This window comes from Perissodus microlepis, chromosome 8 (assembly GCF_051167445.1).
Source record: "Perissodus microlepis isolate ML-2025 ecotype Zambia chromosome 8, ASM5116744v1, whole genome shotgun sequence".
NCBI classification, from domain to species: domain Eukaryota; kingdom Metazoa; phylum Chordata; class Actinopteri; order Cichliformes; family Cichlidae; genus Perissodus; species Perissodus microlepis.
This window is the reverse complement of record NC_140468.1, coordinates 28,147,550-28,170,426: the sequence shown is the minus strand read 5'-3', so window position 1 is coordinate 28,170,426 and position 22,877 is coordinate 28,147,550. Positions and strand designations below refer to the sequence as shown.

General features: G+C 40.6%; 2 long non-coding RNA genes across 6 annotated transcripts; one reads left to right on the top strand and one right to left on the bottom strand.

The window, feature by feature from the left end:
• The first annotated feature begins 92 nt into the window (after window positions 1-92).
• Window positions 93-7,815, top strand: LOC146382150 (uncharacterized). Of its 3 annotated transcripts, XR_014801205.1 has the most exons (5): window positions 93-405; window positions 709-773; window positions 2,628-2,757; window positions 3,004-4,618; window positions 4,835-5,234. It is a non-coding gene; the product is annotated as an uncharacterized LOC146382150 (long non-coding RNA). The 3 variants fall into 3 exon arrangements; XR_014801206.1 differs by lacking the exons at window positions 93-405; window positions 709-773; window positions 4,835-5,234 and adding an exon at window positions 6,472-7,815 and having other exon boundaries at window positions 2,195-2,757; XR_014801204.1 differs by lacking the exons at window positions 93-405; window positions 709-773 and having other exon boundaries at window positions 2,195-2,757.
• Window positions 7,816-9,320: 1,505 nt separating this feature from the next.
• Window positions 9,321-22,870, bottom strand: LOC146382149 (uncharacterized). 3 transcript variants are annotated; one of them, XR_014801208.1, is made up of 5 exons: window positions 21,533-22,870; window positions 18,828-18,988; window positions 16,168-16,273; window positions 10,469-10,556; window positions 9,321-10,364 (listed from the first exon to the last, which is right to left on the bottom strand). It is a non-coding gene; the product is annotated as an uncharacterized LOC146382149 (long non-coding RNA). The 3 variants fall into 3 exon arrangements; XR_014801207.1 differs by having other exon boundaries at window positions 10,334-10,556; XR_014801209.1 differs by having other exon boundaries at window positions 10,334-10,556; window positions 22,283-22,870.
• Between the last annotated feature and the right edge of the window lie 7 nt (window positions 22,871-22,877).

Sequence of the window (22,877 nt, the reverse complement as noted above, 5' to 3'; positions counted from 1 at the left end):
GTTTAAGTTGTGAGTATGTAAAGTCATTTTGAATTAGTTTGTATTTATTTTGCTTTTGAGAGAATGCTTTTTGTAACTTTATTTTTATTTTTGTTTATGAACTCTGTTATTTTATGGGAAGAATGCATTTGTATTGTGTATATGTTGCAGAAATAAATGAGCTCCGGCCTGAGCAAGACGCTAACTTCGGTGTCCTCTCTATTAATCCACAGTTTGCTCATATTTGGCTACGCAGTGCTCTCTAGCCTGTGTGCCGCTTGCTGCCGGTCCAGATTCCCCTAGGTCTGGTGCCGGTAACACAGAGAACGAGAGTGCAGCAGTTTGGTGAAAGAAAGGAAGAGGTGAGCATCCAAAAGACGAGCAAGAGGACAGTTTCAAAGCAGACATTATGGCACAATAAAAGCTGTAAGAGAAGAGATTCATTCATATCTTTACTATTTTTCTTTAGCTTTTACTCCCGCTGCTTACAATAAATCCGAGATAAAGAACAAACAAGAACAACTCACATGGCATTGATTGTTTAGTTCAGTGTCACTCTGTGATTGTTTGACATTTCATATAAATGTGACTCTAAAATATAGTCAATAATATTAAAAAGCTGCTGTTACTGAGTGAAACTTGAAGGATTATGATAAACTTCAGTTCTTACTGAATCTGTAACATTGCTTTTTTAAAAATTGTTAAATGACTTTGTGTCACTGTGCACAGTGAAAAGCTCACCTGATGTAGTGGTGAGGCCATGTTCACCACTAGATGGAGACAACCTGGCACAGGTATTTTCTATACACTAAATTTCACACTGAAAAGCCTTGGTGGGAATTTTTGTTTCATAGAAAGTAAAGGAAAACATGTCTTGAGGTCTTTTTCCAGTGTTTTCAAAATTGTGTTTTTTCACATACACATCAAAACTTCACACAGACAAACACACACACAAAACAACAAAATATGTCAAATTACATGCACGTCTCATTCATTTTCTGAGAATTTCACCACTTTTAGTTTTCATGGAAAATAACTTTGTCAGGTCAGTAAATAGCTGCCACATAAGTACAAATCTAAATCATACATGTGTATTATAGAAAAAAGCACAAACCGTTGTGCTGTTAGTTCATAATAAATGGGTAGGGGTGCATAGTCAGTAAAAGTCACCAAGGCTCTGCAGTAGGGCTGCCACAAACGATTATTTTGATAGTCGACTAGTCACCGATTATTTTTGCGATTAGTCGACTAATCAGATCATCATCCATTGGACGTAAAAGTACAGCTTATTGCACCAGCATGCATCTAACTATCATTAGCTTACAGCTTTAAGTGTTTAAGGTATGTGCTAACTAAAAATAAAGACAAGATGATAGTTTGTTAAATTTTAATGAAATTTGCAGATTGTTTCGGTGAACTTTAATAAACTCCTTGCTATCTAAAATATAACAGGACACCGGAGTAAATTCTCGAGCATCTCACACTTCTGATAATCAGCTGTCTGCTTGACGTTTATTCAGCTGTGTAAAAACTATAACTTTAATCTCAGCCAAACTGATTTACTCAGGAACAAATAAAATATTAAAGAAGCCAAACAATAACATTTTGAAGTTATCTAAGTGACTTATATATCATGTTTAACCTGAGTAGCGAAAGACGGCGGTGGGTTTGAAAACGATTTGCCGGGAGTCCGGTGTTCTCACGGCTCTAGTGAGCATTGCCCCGGCTAGCTATCGAGCTAGTGGGTAACAGACGTCTCTGAAAACGTCGGAGCGCTTTTGAAAATATGTGGTGTCTTGATAAACTGAGCAGATATTTGAGGTTTACACAGCTACATTCTCGCCTGAAAATATGTTAAACGTTTATTTTGTGACCCAGAAAGAATAATAACAGTAATATTAAAACTAACTAGCTGCCGCCGTTGTTGGAAACTGAGCTGGGCCGCGCTATGAATTGTGGGACAGAGCTACTTCTTCTTCGGGGTTTAACGGCAGCTGGCATCCTTGTACATGCAGTGCTGCCATCTTCTGTTTCAGTCCGTTATTACACTCTTAAATCCTACTACTTATTCCTGCGTCTTTTGGGATCTTACAAAGCTTCAAACGACACGTCGACTATTAAATCAGTCGTCGACGATTTTGATAGTCGACGTAATCGTGACTAGTCGACTACTCGTGCGTAATCGTGACTAGTCGACTACTCGTGCGTAATCGTGACTAGTCGACTACTCGTGGCAGCCCTACTCTGCAGAGCTCCAAACCTGCTCTGCCACAGACAGAAGCATCAAAAATGTGCGCTGGGAGCTTCGTGGCATGGATTTCTACAGCCAAGCAAATCTATATGTGTGTGGCCAAGAACCTTAGTCCATGTAGGGCATCTTAGCACAGTTTACTTGTGTCAGCTAGTGGGAGGGCAGAGAGCGCAGCCTTTACATTGTTTTATTGTAGAGTGACAGGAACTGCCTATGAGCTTCTAATCAAGCAGAAGTGTTGACGGAAAATCTATCAAAGGAAATACATTGATGAAAATCAAAGAAGAGAAATATTTATGTGATGTTCCATTTTCCTGAGAGCTGATTGGCTGTGATGACTCCTTCAAGTACTACATGCTACTTTGTCCTGCTAGTTAAGCCTGCTGTCTGTTCTCAGGCCTCCTCCTGTTTCACTGCCATATATCCATCACCAGAGGGCTCCACTGACCTGCCTGCTGACATCAGAGCACACCCCTGTGTCATGTGACCTGGCAGGAGTAGCAAAGCTGGACTCAGACCTGGCCCAGGCAAGTTCAAAGGCAGCTGTGGTAGAGAGAGTATATGGGCTCAAATTGTGGTCATAAATATTTTGTACTTGTAAATCAGGATTTGTGTGTGTAAAAAGATTTGTGTTTGTATGGGATCAGAACGATGCCACCTTGAAATGAAACCGAAAAAAATACTGAAACTGAAAAAAATATTGAAACTGAAATAAATGTACAACGCGGCTGCGGTCACGGACAAACTCGCATGTGTCTGTTCGGGAATGGCAGATGCTGAGAGGTCCAGCGTTTACATTACCAGCTATTTCAAAGTGACAGCCTGAGGTGTTCTTCAGTAAATTGGACTACCAGACAGGAGGACCTGAGGCCCCACCGTATTATTTTCGGTAAGTTAAATGTGTGTGTAAGCTAATCCGTAACTTAAGTCCTTAGGTGAGCACTCGGCTGTCGGGGAAACTTGTTTTGTAAAGTTCGTTTAGCTAACCTGTGCAGGTGAATGAATTTACCCTGACTAAAGAAATCAAGAGAAACGCACCGGGCTGCTCAGTGACTAACCACGGTTACTGTACTTTTATTATGAGTATTATACTGTAAGAGCAACAGGCTGGACTCTGCTTCTGCTCCTGTGCAGAGCTGATTATTAAATATGTGCAAACAGCAGCATGTTTTCTGTCGCTTTCCACATGTGGAAGGACATTAACGCCAACTTTTAAAAACCTGGCACTTCAGTAACCCCTCATTAGTCAATAGCTACGGATTAAATAGCAAAGCCCGATACTTATGTACTGAAACCAACTACTTCCGCTTGGCAGCTTAAGTTAAAATGTTAATTTTTTCCTCTGATTATTTTTTTAGCACTGACTCTGTATATTTTTTGTTTGTTGCAAACATTCAGGTTAAAAAACTGTCCGAATTATATTTAATGAGGTATGTTCACAAAGTCACATGTGCAGTACTCTGTACAGCTTGCATCCTTTAGGACAAATAATTTGAAGCATTAATATTTCTTGTTCAATACTGAGCTGATAACACCTCCGTATTGTCATGGCCCTGGGTCATGTGACCCAGTATTCTGAGTTTCTTGGTGTTTTGTTATTCTTTTTAGTCTAGTTTCATTTCGGTTTATCTAGTTACATTCTGCCATGTTTCATGTCCAAGTTTTCTTTGTTTGTCAAGTTCATGTCATGTCTAATCTCCATGTTTTCTGTTTTACTTTGAAAGTCTGTATTCAATGTCAGTGTATTCAGTTTCACTTCTCCTGTCCTGTCGTTAGGTTCATGTGTGTCAGCTGTGCTCCCATGTGTGGCCACTTCCCCTGATCATCCCTCATGTGTATTTAGTCTCTGTGTTTCATACAGTCTGTGTCGCGTCGTCTGTGTACTTCCCCCCCTGGTCAAGTTAAGTGTTTTTCAGGATTCTGTGCAGTTCATGTTTGCCATTTGGTTTATGTTGTTTTTCATGCAGCCGCACGATGAGGTTCCGTGCAGGTCATGTTCATGTCTCTTTCGTCACGCCACTTGGTTCACAGTTTCCATGCATCTGCACAGCATTCTGTTCACAGTGATCATAGTTATGCCTTTCAGTCAGGTTAGTGTTTTTCCAGTTTAGGTTTTTGGTTAGTTGCAGTCTCTGTCCCTGTTATGTTTTGTCTACTCCCTTCTGCATCAGCCCAAATAAAGGCTCGCTTTCAGTTTAAGTTCACTCCCGTCTCCTCGCCTCTGTTCGCGCCTGGGTCCACCACACACACTCTCCACACGGTCTGCCCCCGCTGGCCGTGTCACGTATGTTGTGACCAGGATGCAGCAGCAGACTGAACCTCGACTGAAACCTGCTCCATCATCTCATCTTTGCAGATGTCCATTTATAAAGCATCAACAACTCAAAGGTAAGCATGATATTAGAAAATGTGTTAGTATATAAGGCCTTTAAAACAAATAAAAATAAACAGCTGTCGGCAGAACTGTAGGACTGAACAACTTCAGATTCCGAGTGTGTGAGGACAGAGAAGGATCAGCTCTATTTCAGATTTGAGAGATAAACTTTATATTTCAGTTTGTGATGAGTTTACAGGACGGCTCCTGTAAACTCTTTGTGATTACAGGAGCCGTCCTCAGATTCAGACCTCAGCACCACCCAGTGACAGCAGACAGATCATCCTATATCTTCAATCTTTGTAGTAACATCAAATTAACTGAAGAAAACAGTACAAAGGTTAAAGTACCACATGTGCTGTCAGTGAAAGCTGCAGCTGTTTTATTGATAAATTTAAAGACAAAAAGTCAAAAGGATTAATCACCCATGTAACTGTGTCACTATACATCAGCATTAACAGGACCTCAGTTTGGTGTTTCAGGAAACTGCTGATCTCAGACCTGCACAACTTCTGTTTTAAACACTGAATGTACTCGGCTACATGAAGAGCACATGATGTTTTCTCTGACACAGTTAGAGAAAACTAACCCTTGTTACTTGTATTTGAACTAAAAACTTGTGATCTGGAATTCTTTCACTGTTTTTGACAATAGTGTTATTTATCATAAAGTAATTCAGAGTCATTCATACCAGAGTAACCAGAGAGCACAACATGTATTTAACTTTCTACAGGACTTAAAGCTATGATATTATGTTATATGTTATATTATATGTTGATATGTTATATTATATTATGATATTAAGTCCAGACCCTCTGAGGATTATCTGAGTACTTCTAACACTTGAGGGAAGATGAACAACTTTAATAATAGACCAACGGTCTGTTTCGGCTTATTATTAAAGTTGTTCATCTTCCCTCAAGTGTTGCTGGAGTTCCTGCTTTGTGAATTATTTTATCCTCTCCATGCACCTTGGAAGCAGGTGAAGTTGTGCCAGAAAATTTTTTTTTTTGCCACTTCTAACATTACACAAAGCAAAGGTCTCCATCAGTGTTCATGAAATGCTGGGTTCATCCTTCTTGTAAGGGAGCTGCTGGTGAAGATCACGAGCCCTGCTTCATCCCGGCGATGAGTTTCAGTCTTCCTGGTGTTTGTGAAATGATGCCTCTCACTGTGGGTCAACGGAACATCTGGCACAGGACAGCTGTAATGAAATAAATTGAAAAAGTTTTGAAAAAAAATCTTGGAAATGCCCTATATGTGAGAAGCAGATTTTGTAGATGACTAACAAGATAACTAAAAGTATAATTTTCACCATACAATTACTATCTTGTCATCTGCTGCACTGTTTTGGGCTCTGGGCGTGTCCTTCCCAGCGCTCATGAGACTGCTTTGCTGCACTGTGGTATGAGGTGCTAACCTGTTGACAGTGTTAATTTTAAAATGTATTCCACCAAAGATTATAGAAGTAACATATTCTGAATACTTTAAAACTACATGAATGTCCTATTGCTGTGTGATTTATTACTATTACTGAAGGTTACTCTCCATACCAACACCAACTAGATGTTTAAATCTTAATATAAATGAGTAACAGTAGGTGCACATCAGGTAAGGCTGCACTTTTTGCAGCAATCTCGTATATAAAACAGGTCCGCGGCTCCGAACCGTAGTAAAGGGACCTCTGGCTAATACGTCGGGGTCTTTTTTTTTTTTTTTCTTTTTTTTTTTTTTTTTTTCCTGGATCACCTGTTGAGAAAGAAAAAAGAAAACAAGCAGAAGAAGACTAGAGCAATAAAATAAACAACACCATGATGATCTATGGGAATAAAACAGTAAATACTAAATGTTAAACATTATTGTGCAGCACGTAAGATCGACAGCGCACAGTGTGCTTTAAGGTAGGAGCCAAAAAGGAGCAGAGCAGTGGCGTTAAGGACGTCCTCGCCGTACCTGGGTCCATCAGGTCCTCCAGACGCGTGAGCAGTTTGGTGAGTTTCACCATTTGCTCCAGGAGCTGCGCCTGGATGACGGCCGATTCCAGCAATACCACCGTCTTTCACTCGCCCAGTTTGAGGACCTGCTGTCCCGCGTTGGTCCCAGCATTGCCCGCCTAGACACCAACTACAGACGCTCAATCCCACTTGCAGAGCGCCTTTCCATCTGCCTGAGGTTAGTAAAAGTGTTTAATACGGTAGTCCTTTATTGATACCTGTGCTAACATGGATGTGCTATGCTATCAATGAATGCTGTCGGTGCTTACTGATAGCAAACTGTGGTACGGAGAAGACTGTTTAAAATATTTCTAGTGATACTCAGAAGGTCTCATCAAGTCCCAATTTAATTCGATTTATGCCGTTATCAGTGTTTGAATGATAGCATGGCTGTGGTGTCATATCAATGTATGCTCTCACTGTTTGCTGATATCAAACTGTGGTATGAGGACCACTGTGGGTTAATCTTTGTAGTGATACTCACTCCTTTCTTTTTATTTAGACCTGGTTTAATTCTGGGATAGTTGAATATTTGTATATAATCCCAGCAGACTGTTTTAGATTATGTCTAATATATATCATGTAATTATCCTTGTAATTACAAAAGGTTTTATGTAAGATTTATGTTTTGTAATTTAAATCTGACATCACAAAAGTATTTTAGAATTTGAATAATGTATTTTGTAACTGCAGCATTTTGTCCAGGTTCCTTGCCACCGAGGACTCCTTCAGGACCATCGCATTCAGTTTTCGAGTTGGCGTGTCCTTGGTGAGCCAGATCACCCCCCAGGTAGCGACGTCCATCTGGGACTGTCTAGTGGACGACTTCATGGCTGTGCCTTCAACTGAAGACTGGCGGTCCATCACAGAGGGATTCCAGGAGCGCTGGAACTTCCCTCTCTCCCTCACAGTAGAGGTTGTATCTGCGCTCCATGGAGCTCCGTCCTGAAATTGCGGAGAAGTGTGTGAAGGCAACGTGTGTTCTCCACAATTTTCTGCGCTGTTTGGACAAGAGAGGGGCACCTGCTGTGAGGGGTGTGGCACCTGCTGTGAGGGGTGTGGCACCTGCTGTGAGGGGTGTGGCAGCAAACAACTCCTCCAGAGAGGCTGTCCTGGTGGGGGAGAAGTTCATGGCCCACTTCTCGGCGGAGGGAGCCGTGTCTTGGCAACCAAAGGAGTAGCCTGTTTGAAGTCTGAGTGACTTCCCCATAACGGCTCTTTTAAGAGCCACCCACAAACCTCTAAAGAGTGTTCCTGTCTTTTTTTAATTTTTCTTAATAAATGGAGCTCTACTCCAAAATAAACTAACCTCTTTTTACTCTCTTAAATAACTTGTCTTCACTATGTTCCTATATACAGTGTGATGTAAAAGTTTGGGCAACCTTATTAATAGTCATTATTTTCCTGTATGAATCACTGTTACAGTAAAAAAAGTCACTTGCATATATCATATAGGAGACACACACATTGATATACACTAAATATTCATTTCATTTCTCTTTTTTTGTGTTGCCAATTTTTCGCGGGACACGCAATCATGTTCTCTGATTGGATAGTTAAATTTGGCCAATGTCATGTCAATCACAATCAGATGAGAGGAAGAAAAATGCGGTCAAAATTCGTACTTGTAACTTGAAAGTTTAGTGCAGACTTTCACACATATTTTTTGGATAAGTCCACACACAAATCTTTTTTACACACACAAATCCTGATTTACAAGTACAAAATATTTATGACCACAATTGAGCCCATAGTAGTAAAGCACTGGAAGGATGAGGTGGAAACAGGAAGTGTGTAGATTCAGTGGACTTGGCATCCTCCATCTGCCTCCATGCTCTCTTTACTGGTCTTCTAAAAACTTCTCCTGTAGCTGTTTAAATGTTTAGGATAGCATTTAGAATTTAACGTTTGTCATTACACATGTCTAAATACAGGGTAACAAAATACAGTTTGCATCTAATCAGTAAGTGCAATAAGAGCAGATTATGTATAAGTTCAGTAGAGAGCAGATATACAGATGCACTGTTGTATACATATGTACAGATATACAGATGGTGTAGCATACAGATGTTCTGAATTGCTGTACAGATGGGCAGCTATACAGGTGTACTGTGAACAAATATACAGATGTGCTACATATATGCAGATGTATTGGTGTGAGGTAAACAGATCTACAGAGTTCTATGAATATATCTACAGCAGTGGAAGCGTAGCTCTCTGAACAGACTGTAACAGTGAACAGTGTAGGCACTATAACAGACTCTGTCAGTGTCGTAAAACTATAGCAGTAACCAATGTGAGCATGTGGTGAATGTTGAGAATGAAATGATCATGGTCACTGGGAGGAGGAGTGTAGAAGGGATCAGTGAGTGTGGATGGAAAGGCTCAGCGGGGGCTGAGTTCAGTAGGGTGACAGCTGTGGGGGAGGAGCTGTTCCTAAACCTGCTGGCTTTAGTCTGAAGGCTCCTGTAGCACCTTCTGGGGGGGAGGAGCTGGAGGAGTTTATTGGCAGGATGAGAAGAGTCCCTGAGAATGATGCGTGCTCGGCATAGACATCTCTTCTTGTGGACATCCTCAATGGCAGGAAGTGGAGTCCCTGTGGTGAAAACTGCCCAACCCGCTGCAGTGCCTTGTGGCCAGCAACAGTTCCCATACCAGAGTGTGACACAGTTGGTCAGGATGCTCTCTATCACATAGTGGTAGAAGTTAACCAGTATGTCAGTAGACAGGTGGTTCTTCTTCAGTGTCCTCAAGAAAAAAAGGCGGTGATGGGCCTTCTTGACCAGGCTGGAGGTGTCAGTTGACCAGGACAGATTCTCAGAGATGTGGATCCCCAAGAACTTGAAGCTGGAGACCCATTCAACAGCTGTGCCATTTATGTAGATGGGGACATGGGGGTCTCTGTTCTCCCTCCTGAAGTCCACAATGAGCTCTTTGGTTTTGCTGGTATTCAGGAGCAGGTTATTGTCAGCACCACACAGCTAGGTGCTTTACTCTTCCCTGTAGCAGACTCATCATTGCCTCTGATGAGACAGTCACCGCGGTGTCATCTGCAGACTGGATGATGGAGTTGGCTCCGGACCGAGGTCTGCAGTCATAGAGGAACGGGCTCAGCACACAGCCCTGTGGAGTGCCAGTGTTGAGTGTGATGGTGGTAGAGCAGTTATGGCCTGACCTTACATGCCAGGGTCTGTTGGTCAGAAAGTCCATGATCCAGGTACAGATAATAATAATAATAATAATAATGGATTGCATTTATATAGCGTCTTGCCCAAGGACACAACGACCAGGGGGATCAAACCGACAACCTTCCAGTTATAAATGAGCTTCCCAATCCCCTGAACCACGGTCGCCTGGAGTTGCTGAGTCCAAAATCCACAAGTTTGGTGATCAGCTTGGAGGGAATGACTGTCCTGAATGCTGAGCTAAAGTCAACAAACAGCATTCTTACATAAGTAGTGCATAAATATCTGAGTACACGTTGCAAGAAACTGCATTCCCAGATCACATCCAGTGTGTGCTGGAAAATTTGCAACGATTCTACAAAAATGTTCCACGTGGTGGTTTTTTTCTTCCTACTGGTGATGATCCAGTGGAGCTCCAGTCACTCCAGGCTCCCTTGTGGTTCCACAAAACAAACAAACTCGTGCATCCATGACTGATCCTGCTGCTTCACTTCTGTATGAATTGATCTTTTCATCACGGTTCACTTTGGACAAGCAGGAAACGGAGGTGACGCTGACTTGTGGCTTTGCAGGATGATTCCCTTTTAACAACAAGAGCATGCACACAGTTTGTTTTAGGCCACCATGAATAGCTCACATTGTAAATCACAAAGAGCCAGTATATTATACTGCAGCTTCCACTCACTGTGACAGGATGGCTCGTAGGAGGTGATTACACTCTGCTTCATTTGGTTCCAGTTCAGATTAAGGGACAACACATGAAAAGACAGAAACTGGAAACAAATGTTAGAAAAATATTTACTGTTAGAAAACATTCAGTGAAAACAAAATTGATTTTTCTGTTTGGCTTCAAATCTGAGTCTCCAAAAGCCAGTCAGACAGTACAGGGAGTGCAGAATTATTAGGCAAGTTGTATTTTTGAGGAATAATTTTATTATTGAACAACAACCATGTTCTCAATGAACCCAAAAAACTCATTAATATCAAAGCTGAATGTTTCTGGAAGTAGTTTTTAGTTTGTTTTTAGTTTTAGCTATTTTAGGGGGATATCTGTGTGTGCAGGTGACTATTACTGTGCATAATTATTAGGAAACTTAACAAAAAACAAATATATACCCATTTCAATGATTTATTTTTACCAGTGAAACCAATATAACATCTCCACATTCACAAATATACATTTCTGACATTCAAAAACAAAACAAAAACAAATCAGCGACCAATATAGCCACCTTTCTTTGCAAGGACACTCAAAAGCCTGCCATCCATGGATTCTGTCAGTGTTTTGATCTGTTCACCATCAACATTGCGTGCAGCAGCAACCACAGCCTCCCAGACACTGTTCAGAGAGGTGTACTGTTTTCCCTCCTTGTAAATCTCACATTTGATGATGGACCACAGGTTCTCAATGGGGTTCAGATCAAGTGAACAAGGAGGCCATGTCATTAGCTTTTCTTCTTTTATACCCTTTCTTGCCAGCCACGCTGTGGAGTACTTGGACGCGTGTGATGGAGCATTGTCCTGCATGAAAATCATGTTTTTCTTGAAGGATGCAGACTTCTTCCTGTACCACTGCTTGAAGAAGGTGTCTTCCAGAAACTGGCAGTAGGACTGGGAGTTGAGCTTGACTCCATCCTCAACCCGAAAAGGCCCCACAAGCTCATCTTTGATGATACCAGCCCAAACCAGTACTCCACCTCCACCTTGCTGGCGTCTGAGTCGGACTGGAGCTCTCTGCCCTTTACCAATCCAGCCACGGGCCCATCCATCTGGCCCATCAAGACTCACTCTCATTTCATCAGTCCATAAAACCTTAGAAAAATCAGTCTTGAGATATTTCTTGGCCCAGTCTTGACGTTTCAGCTTGTGTGTCTTGTTCAGTGGTGGTCGTCTTTCAGCCTTTCTTACCTTGGCCATGTCTCTGAGTATTGCACACCTTGTGCTTTTGGGCACTCCAGTGATGTTGCAGCTCTGAAATATGGCCAAACTGGTGGCAAGTGGCATCTTGGCAGCTGCACGCTTGACTTTTCTCAGTTCATGGGCAGTTATTTTGCGCCTTGGTTTTTCCACACGCTTCTTGCGACCCTGTTGACTATTTTGAATGAAACGCTTGATTGTTCGATGATCACGCTTCAGAAGCTTTGCAATTTTGAGACTGCTGCATCCCTCTGCAAGATCTCACTATTTTTGACTTTTCTGTGCCTGTCAAGTCCTTCTTTTGACCCATTTTGCCAAAGGAAAGGACGTTGCCTAATAATTATGCACACCTGATATAGGGTGTTGATGTCATTAGACCACACCCCTTCTCATTACAGAGATGCACATCACCTAATATGCTTAATTGGTAGTAGGCTTTCGAGCCTATACAGCTTGGAGTAAGACAACATGCATGAAGAGAATGATGTGGACAAAATACTCATTTGCCTAATAATTCTGCACTCCCTGTAGAGTTGGTATAAACAGAGAGAGGAGATGAAGCTTTTTTTTTTTTTTTTTTTAGACAGAGGAAGGAAAATATTTAGATTCACTTAAAAGGATAATTCTCTATTTTTAGCACTTTCCACTTTCACTTTCTTGCCATTGAACCATAATTGGCTTTAATTTCACTTCAAATACACGAACACAAAAAAGTAAAAGTGTGATTCTGCCAAAGGTAAAACCTAAAATGTAGCATTTTGAAAGAGTTCAGAGAGTTCAGATATTTGCTGGTCACTGCATTTTTGTGCGTGCAGAATTGCTAGTTTGTTGCAGATCATGGTTCGAGGTTTTGGAGAAGCGAGGGGAGACAGCCACCGGAAGACACCTGGCGTGGAGGCGAATAAGATGCTCTTTTGAACTTTTTTAAAATCGTTAATGAAACTTTTTTGGTTGTGAAACCGACGTATCTATTGTATCTGTTTGATGTTGAAGGGGCGTCGTTAAATTTAAGCCCTAATGGTATAAAACAGGGGTGTCAAACTCAAATACACAGTGGGCCAAAATTCAAAACTGGAACAAAGTCGCGGGCTAACGTTAATATTTATTGAAATATATTTATTCCTCCAGATATTAGGGGTGGGGGAAAAAATCGATACTGTGTAGTATCGTGATATTTTGTTTGCTAATAATGTATCGATACAGGGACAGCAGAAATCGATATTTTGTTACAAAAAAGGTTTTTGTGCTCTGACTTCAGAGCATGTTGATCCTTTTTCTTAGCAAGAATCCTTCACTGTCCAAATGTGTTTAACTTTTTTTATGGCAGCAATAAACATGACAGTTTACTTATTTTAATTTAAGACATATTTTATTTTAATTAAGTTTAAAACTTTTTTATTTAATATAAAATTATATTTTGTTTTAATTTACTTTCAAATTCTTCAGTTGCTGAATGGGCTGCATAGTTTTCATAAATTTCATAGTTCAGAATAGCTATGATTGTACCAGATGGTTGCGTTCAGCTAAGTTGGACTAGACTGTAATACAAACCGTTCAGTTTGTCAACAATAAAACTGACTGAAATGAGAGAAAGACTGAGTGTGAGACTTTGATATTAGATAAAATGAATATTGATAAAGTTTACCTTTATGTACAGAATCTGAATATCGCAAAATATTTTTAAAAATTGCAATAATATCGTATCGTGCGGTAAGTACTGTGATAATATCGTATCGTGGGATGTGTGGTGATTCCCACCTCTACCAGATATAAGAATGAATCTTTTCTTATGGACTCAAACACGTTTTGCTGAAAAACTGAATATGGAACAAGCAAAGCTTAATACTAAACAATATATATATTAGCTGTATAATACCAGTAGGCCAGCTCTAATAGTAATTTGGTGTGGCTTCGCGGGCCAAATGTAATTAGGCTGCGGGCCAGAGTTTGACACCTATGGTATAAAACATCTGCTTGTGCATTGTTAGTTAGAGATCGATGCTGTCTGCGTACAGCGGTCGTCTCTCCACGCGTGTCATTAAAATCATCGTTTGACTTCACCCGGCCGGATCAGTGTTGTTATTTTTTGGATTACCTCCTGTATCCCTCCTTGATATTTGAACCCTAACACTGCTGTATATGTGCTGGATTATTTGGACTACATTGCATTGTACAGTTAAACTATGATTGTATCTGTGGGGCTTAAAAACAATGACATGTGTGCACACACTCACAGTGGATTCATTTTCACTTCTTTAGGGCTGGTCTGGAGACATTAACTGGCTCTAGATGACAGAAAGCGCTGCAAGGGCAGAAAAAACAGTATTAATCCCTTTTTGGTGCACATTATGACAGCTGGGATTCATGTATTGTGCATATTATGTGTTGAGGTTTTCTCTTTGTGACTGAGGTCCTTACTGGCGGTGAGATTTGTATTGAGCGTGCAGTGCAGAGTGATCAGACACATATGTGCTGTTCCACAAACGGGATGTTTTTATTGTAGTCACTGTAGCAAGTGAGATCATTGAGAAATAAACCAGGAGAGATGGAAGGAAAAGATCAAACAACAGATCTTAAGTCCATGATACAATCTGAATGAAGAGAAAAGGCTCACTGTGTGGAAGGCTGAGATACTCGTCACTTCTGCAGACGAGCAGCAGAGACAGTTCAACAGGCCACAGAGTATTTTCCCAAAAGTCTCGGGGATCATTGAGATGTTTTCTGGCAAAACTGAGAGCAGCCTTTGTTCATTTTGCTCAGCAGGGGTTTCATCTTAGAGTGGGGGAACCCTAAAATCAGCAGTAGTGGCTCTTTACACCAGTGTGTGAATGTGAGAGTGAATGAATAGTGGCATTGTAAAGCGCTTTGGGTGCCTTGAAAAGCGCTATATAAATCCAATCCATTATTATTACACAACTGAAATCAACAAGATGCAAGCAGGTATTTCATGAACTGTCCTGGCTGATTTCCACCCTCTACACTGACAGGACGCTGTTTACAGTCTTTTTTTCTATATTTAAGCATCACCAGCTGAAATTCATATTCATCTCTGTTACACTTGATGTAACAGACCACGAGCACCACAGCCATTGTGCATCAGTCACACGCAGTTCTTTACTGTAAACTAACCTGATTATCCTGCACTAACCTGCAGAGGATTTTCATGTGCTCTTTAAATAACACAGTTAGTTTTCTTTGCAGCGTGTTTCACAATATGAGAACATGAGGAAATCCATGCAAGCTTTAAATTTGCATCAAGCAGTCCTGAGCAGTCCTTACCTTTAAATATAAGCTCTCCTCTTCCTGTCCTGTATTCTTTCTCCATCTCTGAGTGAAGTTATCTCAAACTCGTTTCTGTCTCTGTGAAATACAGCAGCTTTTAGCTGCAACACACTGTGAAACAAACTGCACAAAAACAGTTTGTGTGTTTGCTGATGTTTGTTGAGCTGTGTTAAGGGTTCAATATTGAGGAGGAGAGTAAAAACAACCATGGCCCAGAAGAGCTTGGTCAAACAATTGATTTTAATGACCACACGTAGCGTGGTGAGATGTACACTGCAAAACATCAGCTGTAGATCTCCGCCCAAAAAGACACTTCAGATTGCTTTTGATTCATCAGGGTTAACGCCCCCTCATGCGTCATCAGATACGATACATGCATACGTCAAATCAAAACCACAATGACTTTTAACACAGTTTGAAAAGAACATCGCCTCGTCTCCATGCCAGGTCCATCTTCTGACTCTTGCTTCTCCAAAACCTCGGGCCATGCTCTGCAACAAACTAGCAATTCTGCACGCACAAAAATGCAGTTGCAAGAAAATATATCTGAACTCTCACCTAGAACATAAGCCTACCTACAGTGTGTGCAGGTGTGTGTGTGTGTGTGGCTCGACCTCACACGAACTTTGTCTTATGAGAAGAAAGGCCAATTCTCATGTGCATAATAACCTAACTGAAACTATATCTGTAATATGTGGAATAAATGTTTTAATCAAGAACCTCTACTAAAAGCTTAATCAAAAGATATAAATGAATAAAAGACAATAATGAATAACCTGGTTATTCAAATAGCATCCAGACAGCTCCTCAAAGTCACTTTCACTTTGACAAGCACGCTCTGCAAAAGCCTGCGCTTCCTGTCTACTTTAACACAGAGTGTACTCAGAGTTAGGCCTTTCTTTTATAATGCAACAGAATCAGCACATACACATTTAAGATTATAACAAGCATTCAAAAGCATTTAAGATTATAGATTTAACTCAACAGTTTAACGTGGTTATAACTGCACCTGTAATAAAGGCTAATTGGGTACCAATATGTTTAAACATCTGAATACAATATCAATGCTGTAGATTATGTTATTAATGTTATTACTGCAATGGTAATGATGATGACCATGAACCATAGCAGTGAAATAATTTCCCTGATCTCCACAGCTGATAGAAACATTGCATTTGAAATTACCTGCCACGACATGTTACTCCCTTTATGCTTGATCGTCTTCTGTAGGGCTCATTAGATGCTGAAGTACCGCGGCCACAACTTATGGACACCTGCAGTCGTTCCAGAGCTGTGCCAAAAAATCAAAACCACACAGCGGCCCACTTGGACCCTTTACTATGGCACACGTCATCTCTTTTTATGTGACGTCCCCTGGTGATTATTTTAAATGAAGGCTCAGAGTGACAGAAACAATAACTCCCTGCAAATTTGTTGAACCAAAAGTAACGAGAAAATGTAAGAAGTTTCAAAATAGGGCTGCTGTGGCTCACTGTATGCTGGACCAGTGAAACTCTCCTTTCTGTCAGTGTAAAGATGACATATTTAACTGTTTTTCTACATGATAAAGAAAAAGCTGCTGTGACAAAGACAGAAATCTGTTGGCACGGCTCTTTGTACTTAAATCGTAAGAAATAAACATGTAAGATTACAGAAAAAAGCCCTGACAGCTCATTGCCCAAACTGCACAGTTTTTCCTTTCGTTTTTTAAACTGTAGTTGTCAATAGAAAATTGATTAACCGCATAATCGTTTCGACTGTAGCTGCGTACATAGCCGTGACTGATGATGATGATGATGACCCCGACCTGTTGGAATGTGAAGACTTTGTGTGATTAATGATGATGTGACAGAAAATGTACAACAAGATGTTACATACTGATATCTCACTTAAAGGTTATACTGACAACAGGAGGGAATGTCAATAGAAAATTGTATTTGTTTAGTCAGTATAAACTTTTAATGATATAAGTTTATTTGTGATAGAATGCTGCATGATGATCTTTTCATTGCTCAGAACTGATTGTTCTTTATGAAACGTGTTATGATATTCGTATCTGAATCTTTCCACAGCGATAGTAAGAAGTTGAACAAGCAGTTCTGACCTCGCACACACGCACACATGCACATGTCACTGAACGAATGTATTAATTCCTGTTGTATAAATAAAGAAAGCAGACGGTGACAGAGCGCGAGTCCATGAATGTCTCCTGTGCGAGCACTCTGTGACCGTCCTCGCGAGTAAAGACAACTGCAGTGTTTGTGTTTTCTAACTCAGGTGTCTCAGCTGAAGAACTGCGGGGTGATTTTTAAAAATCCCCTGTCAGTAGTCATATAAAACAGATTTCTGTAGTAAAAAGTGAAAAACAAACTTTTCTGTCATTTGTTATTTGCTTGATGTCTTTGTGTAGCATGAATGGCAATAAAGGAGGTTTTTATCACTAGGAAAAGCTGTAAAACTTATAAAAACACAGTTAAAAGTCCAAATTTCATGCTTGTGCTTCTTTGTGGTGAGCAGCAGATCCAACAAGTTAAGAATTATTAACGACTTCAAGCGAGCGTTCAGGCCTGTGAAACTCATTTAGACACTCACAGTGAGCCATGGCTCTGTGGTATGTGCACACATCTCTGCCATTCAAAGACACTTTGTATAACTTGATTTTATGTTATTTTTCAAATGTACATTTTCTTTTTCAACAAAGCAACATTTTATTCAGTGTTTTCATGAAAATAGTATTTTTATGCATTAAGTACTACTTGGGAGAACACACCTGAGGTCTAAGGCCTGGACAAGTTTGAAACAATGGAAAATGGCAGAAAATAAAAACAAGTCTGCACTCAGCTTTGCAGTCTACCATTGAAATGCAGTCAGATGCTGCCCACTTTACGTTTTCACAGTTGTTTGGTGGTGGCTATGGCGGAGCTGCCACAAGAGGCCAGGTGGATGAGGGAAAGGTGAGGCAGGAGGAGCAGAGGCCCGAGGCGGCCGCCGGTCCGAGTGTCAGGTGAACTGAACTTCAGGTAAGAAGTTATGACCTGCAGTCTATGTGGATCAGATATAAACCAAGTTTAGGTGGAGTTTATTTTCGTTGTGCTGACTTTTTACAGTCAGTTACAATAACTCGTACTGCGTACTAGCCAGCATGATGGAGTTTCTACAGCTGGGTGGTGCTATGATGTTACTGATAGTGAACTTTATTTTACTCATAAGGTTAGTTAGTAGAGTTGCCAACCGTCCCCTAAAAAAACGGAATTGTCCCGCATTCAGAGAAAATATTACTCGTTTCGTATTGAGGTGAAAAGGAGCACAGTTTGTCCCGGACTTCAGCTACAATGGAAAAAGACACAAAGCTGGATTTATTCTGTGTCTTTACACTGTCAGCTGTCTCTTCTTCTCTCATTCAATCATGAACCTGATTAGTGAGAGGGGGGCACAAAGAAATACTTTTCTTTGTTATTCTCATTTAAAATGTCTAGCTTTTATTAAATAATTATCTGAATCTTACAACCAAAGTTTTTATCTGATGTACAACATATAGAAATCATACATATATACCAACAAGACTGTACATCACTGTCACAACAGTGTTTGTTTTCATTCAAAGGCTTTATGGTTTTTCCTATAATACCTGGGGGGCCGGTCTCTAGTCAAAATGCCCGGGCCGATTTTTTGTCCCAGTCCAGCCCTGACCCCCAGCCATTAATAACTTAGATATGAAATTATATCGGGGGCCAAATATAATTGTATAAAACAGCCGTGGTTTAGAGGCTGTTTCTACCCAATAAACCATCACACAGACCCACTGTAAGCTTCACACATGTCTCAGTTTATCTGTATGCAGTTACCTGGAGAGTCAGAAGCTGTTTCCTCTTCCTTGAAACTTGCTCCACTCCGTCTTCATCGCTGTGCTCTGCACTCTGGTTGCTCGCCCCATCATGTGAATGTTCTCAGGTGCTTTTGGCCAGAATTCATAGGACGGACACAGACAGGGTTCATGGATTACTGCCTGTATCATTAAATGAAGGAACGGGCAGAACACATATTAGTGATTCCTGAGATCAGGGACAAAACAGGTTTTAATTTTCTAAAAAATATTTTTGGATTTTTTAAAGACATATTTACATATAATTGTTACACAAAGTTTTGGCTGGCTCACCTTGTTTTGGTACAATCTGCCAGGTGTAACAATTTTTAATCATGTTTTTGCTGGAGAAGTGCAAGGTTTTAGTCAACACCATCAGACACAAAGAAATGTAAAAATATATATTTTAAATTAAGTTGTTTCAGCTATTTTGACTATTAGCAGCTTCTCTGTTCTACTGTTTATGCACATATGTTTTCAAAGTAATTATACCACATTTAAAAGTAAGATTGTTTTGGCTTTTTATTATTAGAGTTAGGCGGCACGGTGGTTAGCACTGTTGCCGCACAGCAAGAAGGTCCTGAGTTCAATTCCACCATCAGGCCGGGGTCTTTCTGTGTGGAGTTTGCATGTTCTCCCCGTGTTTGCGTGGGTTCCCTCCGGGTACTCCGGCTTCCTCCCACCGTCCAAAGACATGCAGCTTGTGGGGATAGGTTAATTGGATAATCCAAATTGTCACTAGGTGTGAATGAATGTGAGTGCGAATGGTTGTCTGTCCTTGTGTGTTGGCCCTGCGACAGACTGGTGACCTGTCCAGGGTGTATCCCGCCTCTCGCCCTATGACAGCTGGGATAGGCTCCAGCGCCCTCCGCGACCCTGAAAAGGATAAGCGGAAGCGAATGGATGGATGGATTATTAGAGTTACAGTCATACATATTTTCAGAAGCTTGTATTTAATCTCCATAAGAAACAATCATATTTAGCAGCATGAAAATTACATATTTATTTAGAAAATTACGTATTTTTATTGGAAGATCATGAGGGAGGAAAATATATGGTTCTTCAAAACAGAAAAATAAACAAAAAATCCATATTATGGAGTTGACAAGTGGTGACACACGAGTAGAAAGCAAGATATTATTTCTTTCAAAATGACCATTAAACCTTAACAACCTTTGTAATATCACAAGACACATCATAACAATTCTGTTTTTGCACATGTCAAGTTCTACATCTTAATAGTTCACCAGCAAGTAGCTGCCTACTACTCCTTGATTCCTAAAGTACTCTGTGGTTGTGTGTGCTGGCTGTTAATTTTTTCTCTACTTATTTTTTGATCATCCCTGTTCCTTCTCTTTTGTTCCTCTACTGACAGCTTCCCCTTTGCTATTCTAGCCTGAAATGTACCATTTTGTAATTGCTATAATTTTTCTGAAGCATATGCATTTACACAGATTAAGGATGAATATTCACAACACAAATATGTATTAAGCAACAGAAATGCTATCCGGTCTTTAAGTCTGATGTCATTAGCCGTTTCCAGGTCCAAACTCTGCTGCAGATCCCAAAGTCAAAGGAACTCTGCGGCATCACTGAGAGTTACAAACTGTCTGAATTCTTACATCTTTAATAAAATGATCAGTGTGGCTGTTTTACCAGGTGTAACATCCAGGCATCCATGAAAACAGAATATATGAAATTTAACAGAGTTAGAAGTTAGCTCGCCGGTTTCCACCTTAACACCAGCTCTGCTACCACTTCCAACATAAATGAAGACAAAACTAAACAGCAGTGGCGTTTGTAGGGTTACTGATGTTGGACTAGCTGGTATATAATGATGTGCTACGTGATTGCTAGCGACACAGCTATGTTAGCGTAACATAAACACAGTGAAACTTTCTTCCACTTGATAAAAGTTAACATGAGGGTTCCTGATGGTTAGGCTGACAGTGATCACTGACTGTTTTTAGGGGCTTGTTCAGATTAAATAGAACAAGATAAAAAAAGAATAACAACATGTTAAAACACAACAGCCTTAATAAACACAGAGTAGTTTGGACCCGAAAGCAGGGTTCATACATCATCACTTAAAAGACCAGCTCTCGGGGCAGAGATAGCTCAGTAGATAGTGTGTTTGCCCCATGATCGTTGGGGGTTCAAATCCACCGAACAGCGGCTATCCTGAGATACCCTTGAGCAAGGTACCGTCTCTACACACTGCTCCCCAGGTCATGGATTGGTAGCTGCCCACTGCTTCACTGAGTAAATGGGTTAAATGCAGAGGACCAAGCATTTTCCTACAGGATTAATAAAGTATACATTAACTATGAGATTCAAGATCAGGCAAATTCCATAATATTCGACTCGAAAGCAGAAATATCAGTAAAATACACAGGAAGTAATATGACTGAAATAGTAATAAAAATAACTTAATATAATTAGTGAATAGGACACTTTTGTGACATTTGCCAAAATAATTAGAAAAAGGGTCAACACCGTCAGGCAAAAATCCTGATGGTGCTGACAAAATACCCTACTTTCTCTCATAGCACGTTTTTCTGACAGACGCCATCTGGTTTTTCATCAGTTGCTTATGGCCTCTACTGTGGTGTTGATGCACTATGGTTGTGACACAGAGTTTTATCAGAAAGGTATGCAATAAATGAAATAAAAATTAAAAAAACTCACCAGAGCAGTGACCTCATGGCATGTGTATCAAACAGGAAGTGGTAAAGGGGTCCTCACAGTGTAAGTTACCCACAATAATTCCTGATTTTTTTGTACTTTTTAAAAAATCTGATGGTGTTGACAGAAACTTTGGACATGTTTTGTCCCTTATCTCAAGAATCACTGATATATTCTCAAAATCTTTCATAAACTGCCTGCTTTTCAGGAATGAGGTGGTAATTCGATTTTGGAGCAGTTGTTGAGCCACAACCAATGATGAGCAGCTTTCCTCACTGTCACTGGTACAGTGCTGCACTGATGCCTTCCTGAGAGCCAATGCAAGCACAAAGAGTTAAGTCAGCAGTTTTTTGATGAGCTTTCAATATTTCCTTTAACTAACGGGGAGTGAGGTCCTTTTATCTCAGGCATGTCAGGAACACTGAAACCTGGGCTGACTGACCTGACCACAGCCTCTATGACTTCAGCATCACTGTGTCCTTTACACAAGAGGCCGACTGGCCCACAGATCTTGACACCTCTCCTTACTGTCACTTCTTGAAGCCTGTTTGCTGCTGTAGGAAACACGTTTTATGGAGCTGTCAGCTGACTCGGCGATGTTCTGTTCACTCTTTGACACACCCTGCTAATTGCTTATATTAACATCTCTTGGCTGGTCTGAGAATGGGTTGGTGTTCCCCGGACAAGCTGGAGGAGGCTTCTCTGCTTGGGCTGCTGCTGTGTTACTGCTGCATTTCTGCTCATCAGACTCACCTAATGAGATGGCTGGAACTGTTTCTTTTTGGCGAGGTGTCTGATGTCAGCTGGCAGTGATGATGATGATGCCACTCGAAGCTGCTTTTTCAAGTTTGATTCAGTTAGTCTTGAGTGGAAGCGGCTCTTTGCAAGAGTCAGTTTTGAAAAGACCTGTTCAAAGTGGTACGTTGTCCCAAACAGAGATGCAAATTTCAGGGCATGTCTCGCCAGGATGGGAAAAGCCTCAGCATGAACGTACAGTTTGTGAAAGTCCAGCAGAGAGAGGCTGTTATACTTAGCTTTGAGCTCGTAGTTGTTTTGCAGCCCAATTATTTCCACTTGGAAAGTGTCTGGCACAGATGGTTGCACATTAAACGGCGTAGCAAACATCTCCAGTTCCTTTTGGATATTCTTCACATCTTGAAACCTGTCATCAAATGCCTGAATGAGTTTTGCACAACGACTGTTGTTGTGATTTGGCGCTACACAAATAAAATTGAATTGAATTTAGAATTTGTTTGTTTTATTTTATTGTGAAAGAACTATAGAGGAAGCGACCACCTTTTCGCACATGCGAAGAAAAACATCCTAGTTTCGATGTGAGTTTGTTTTG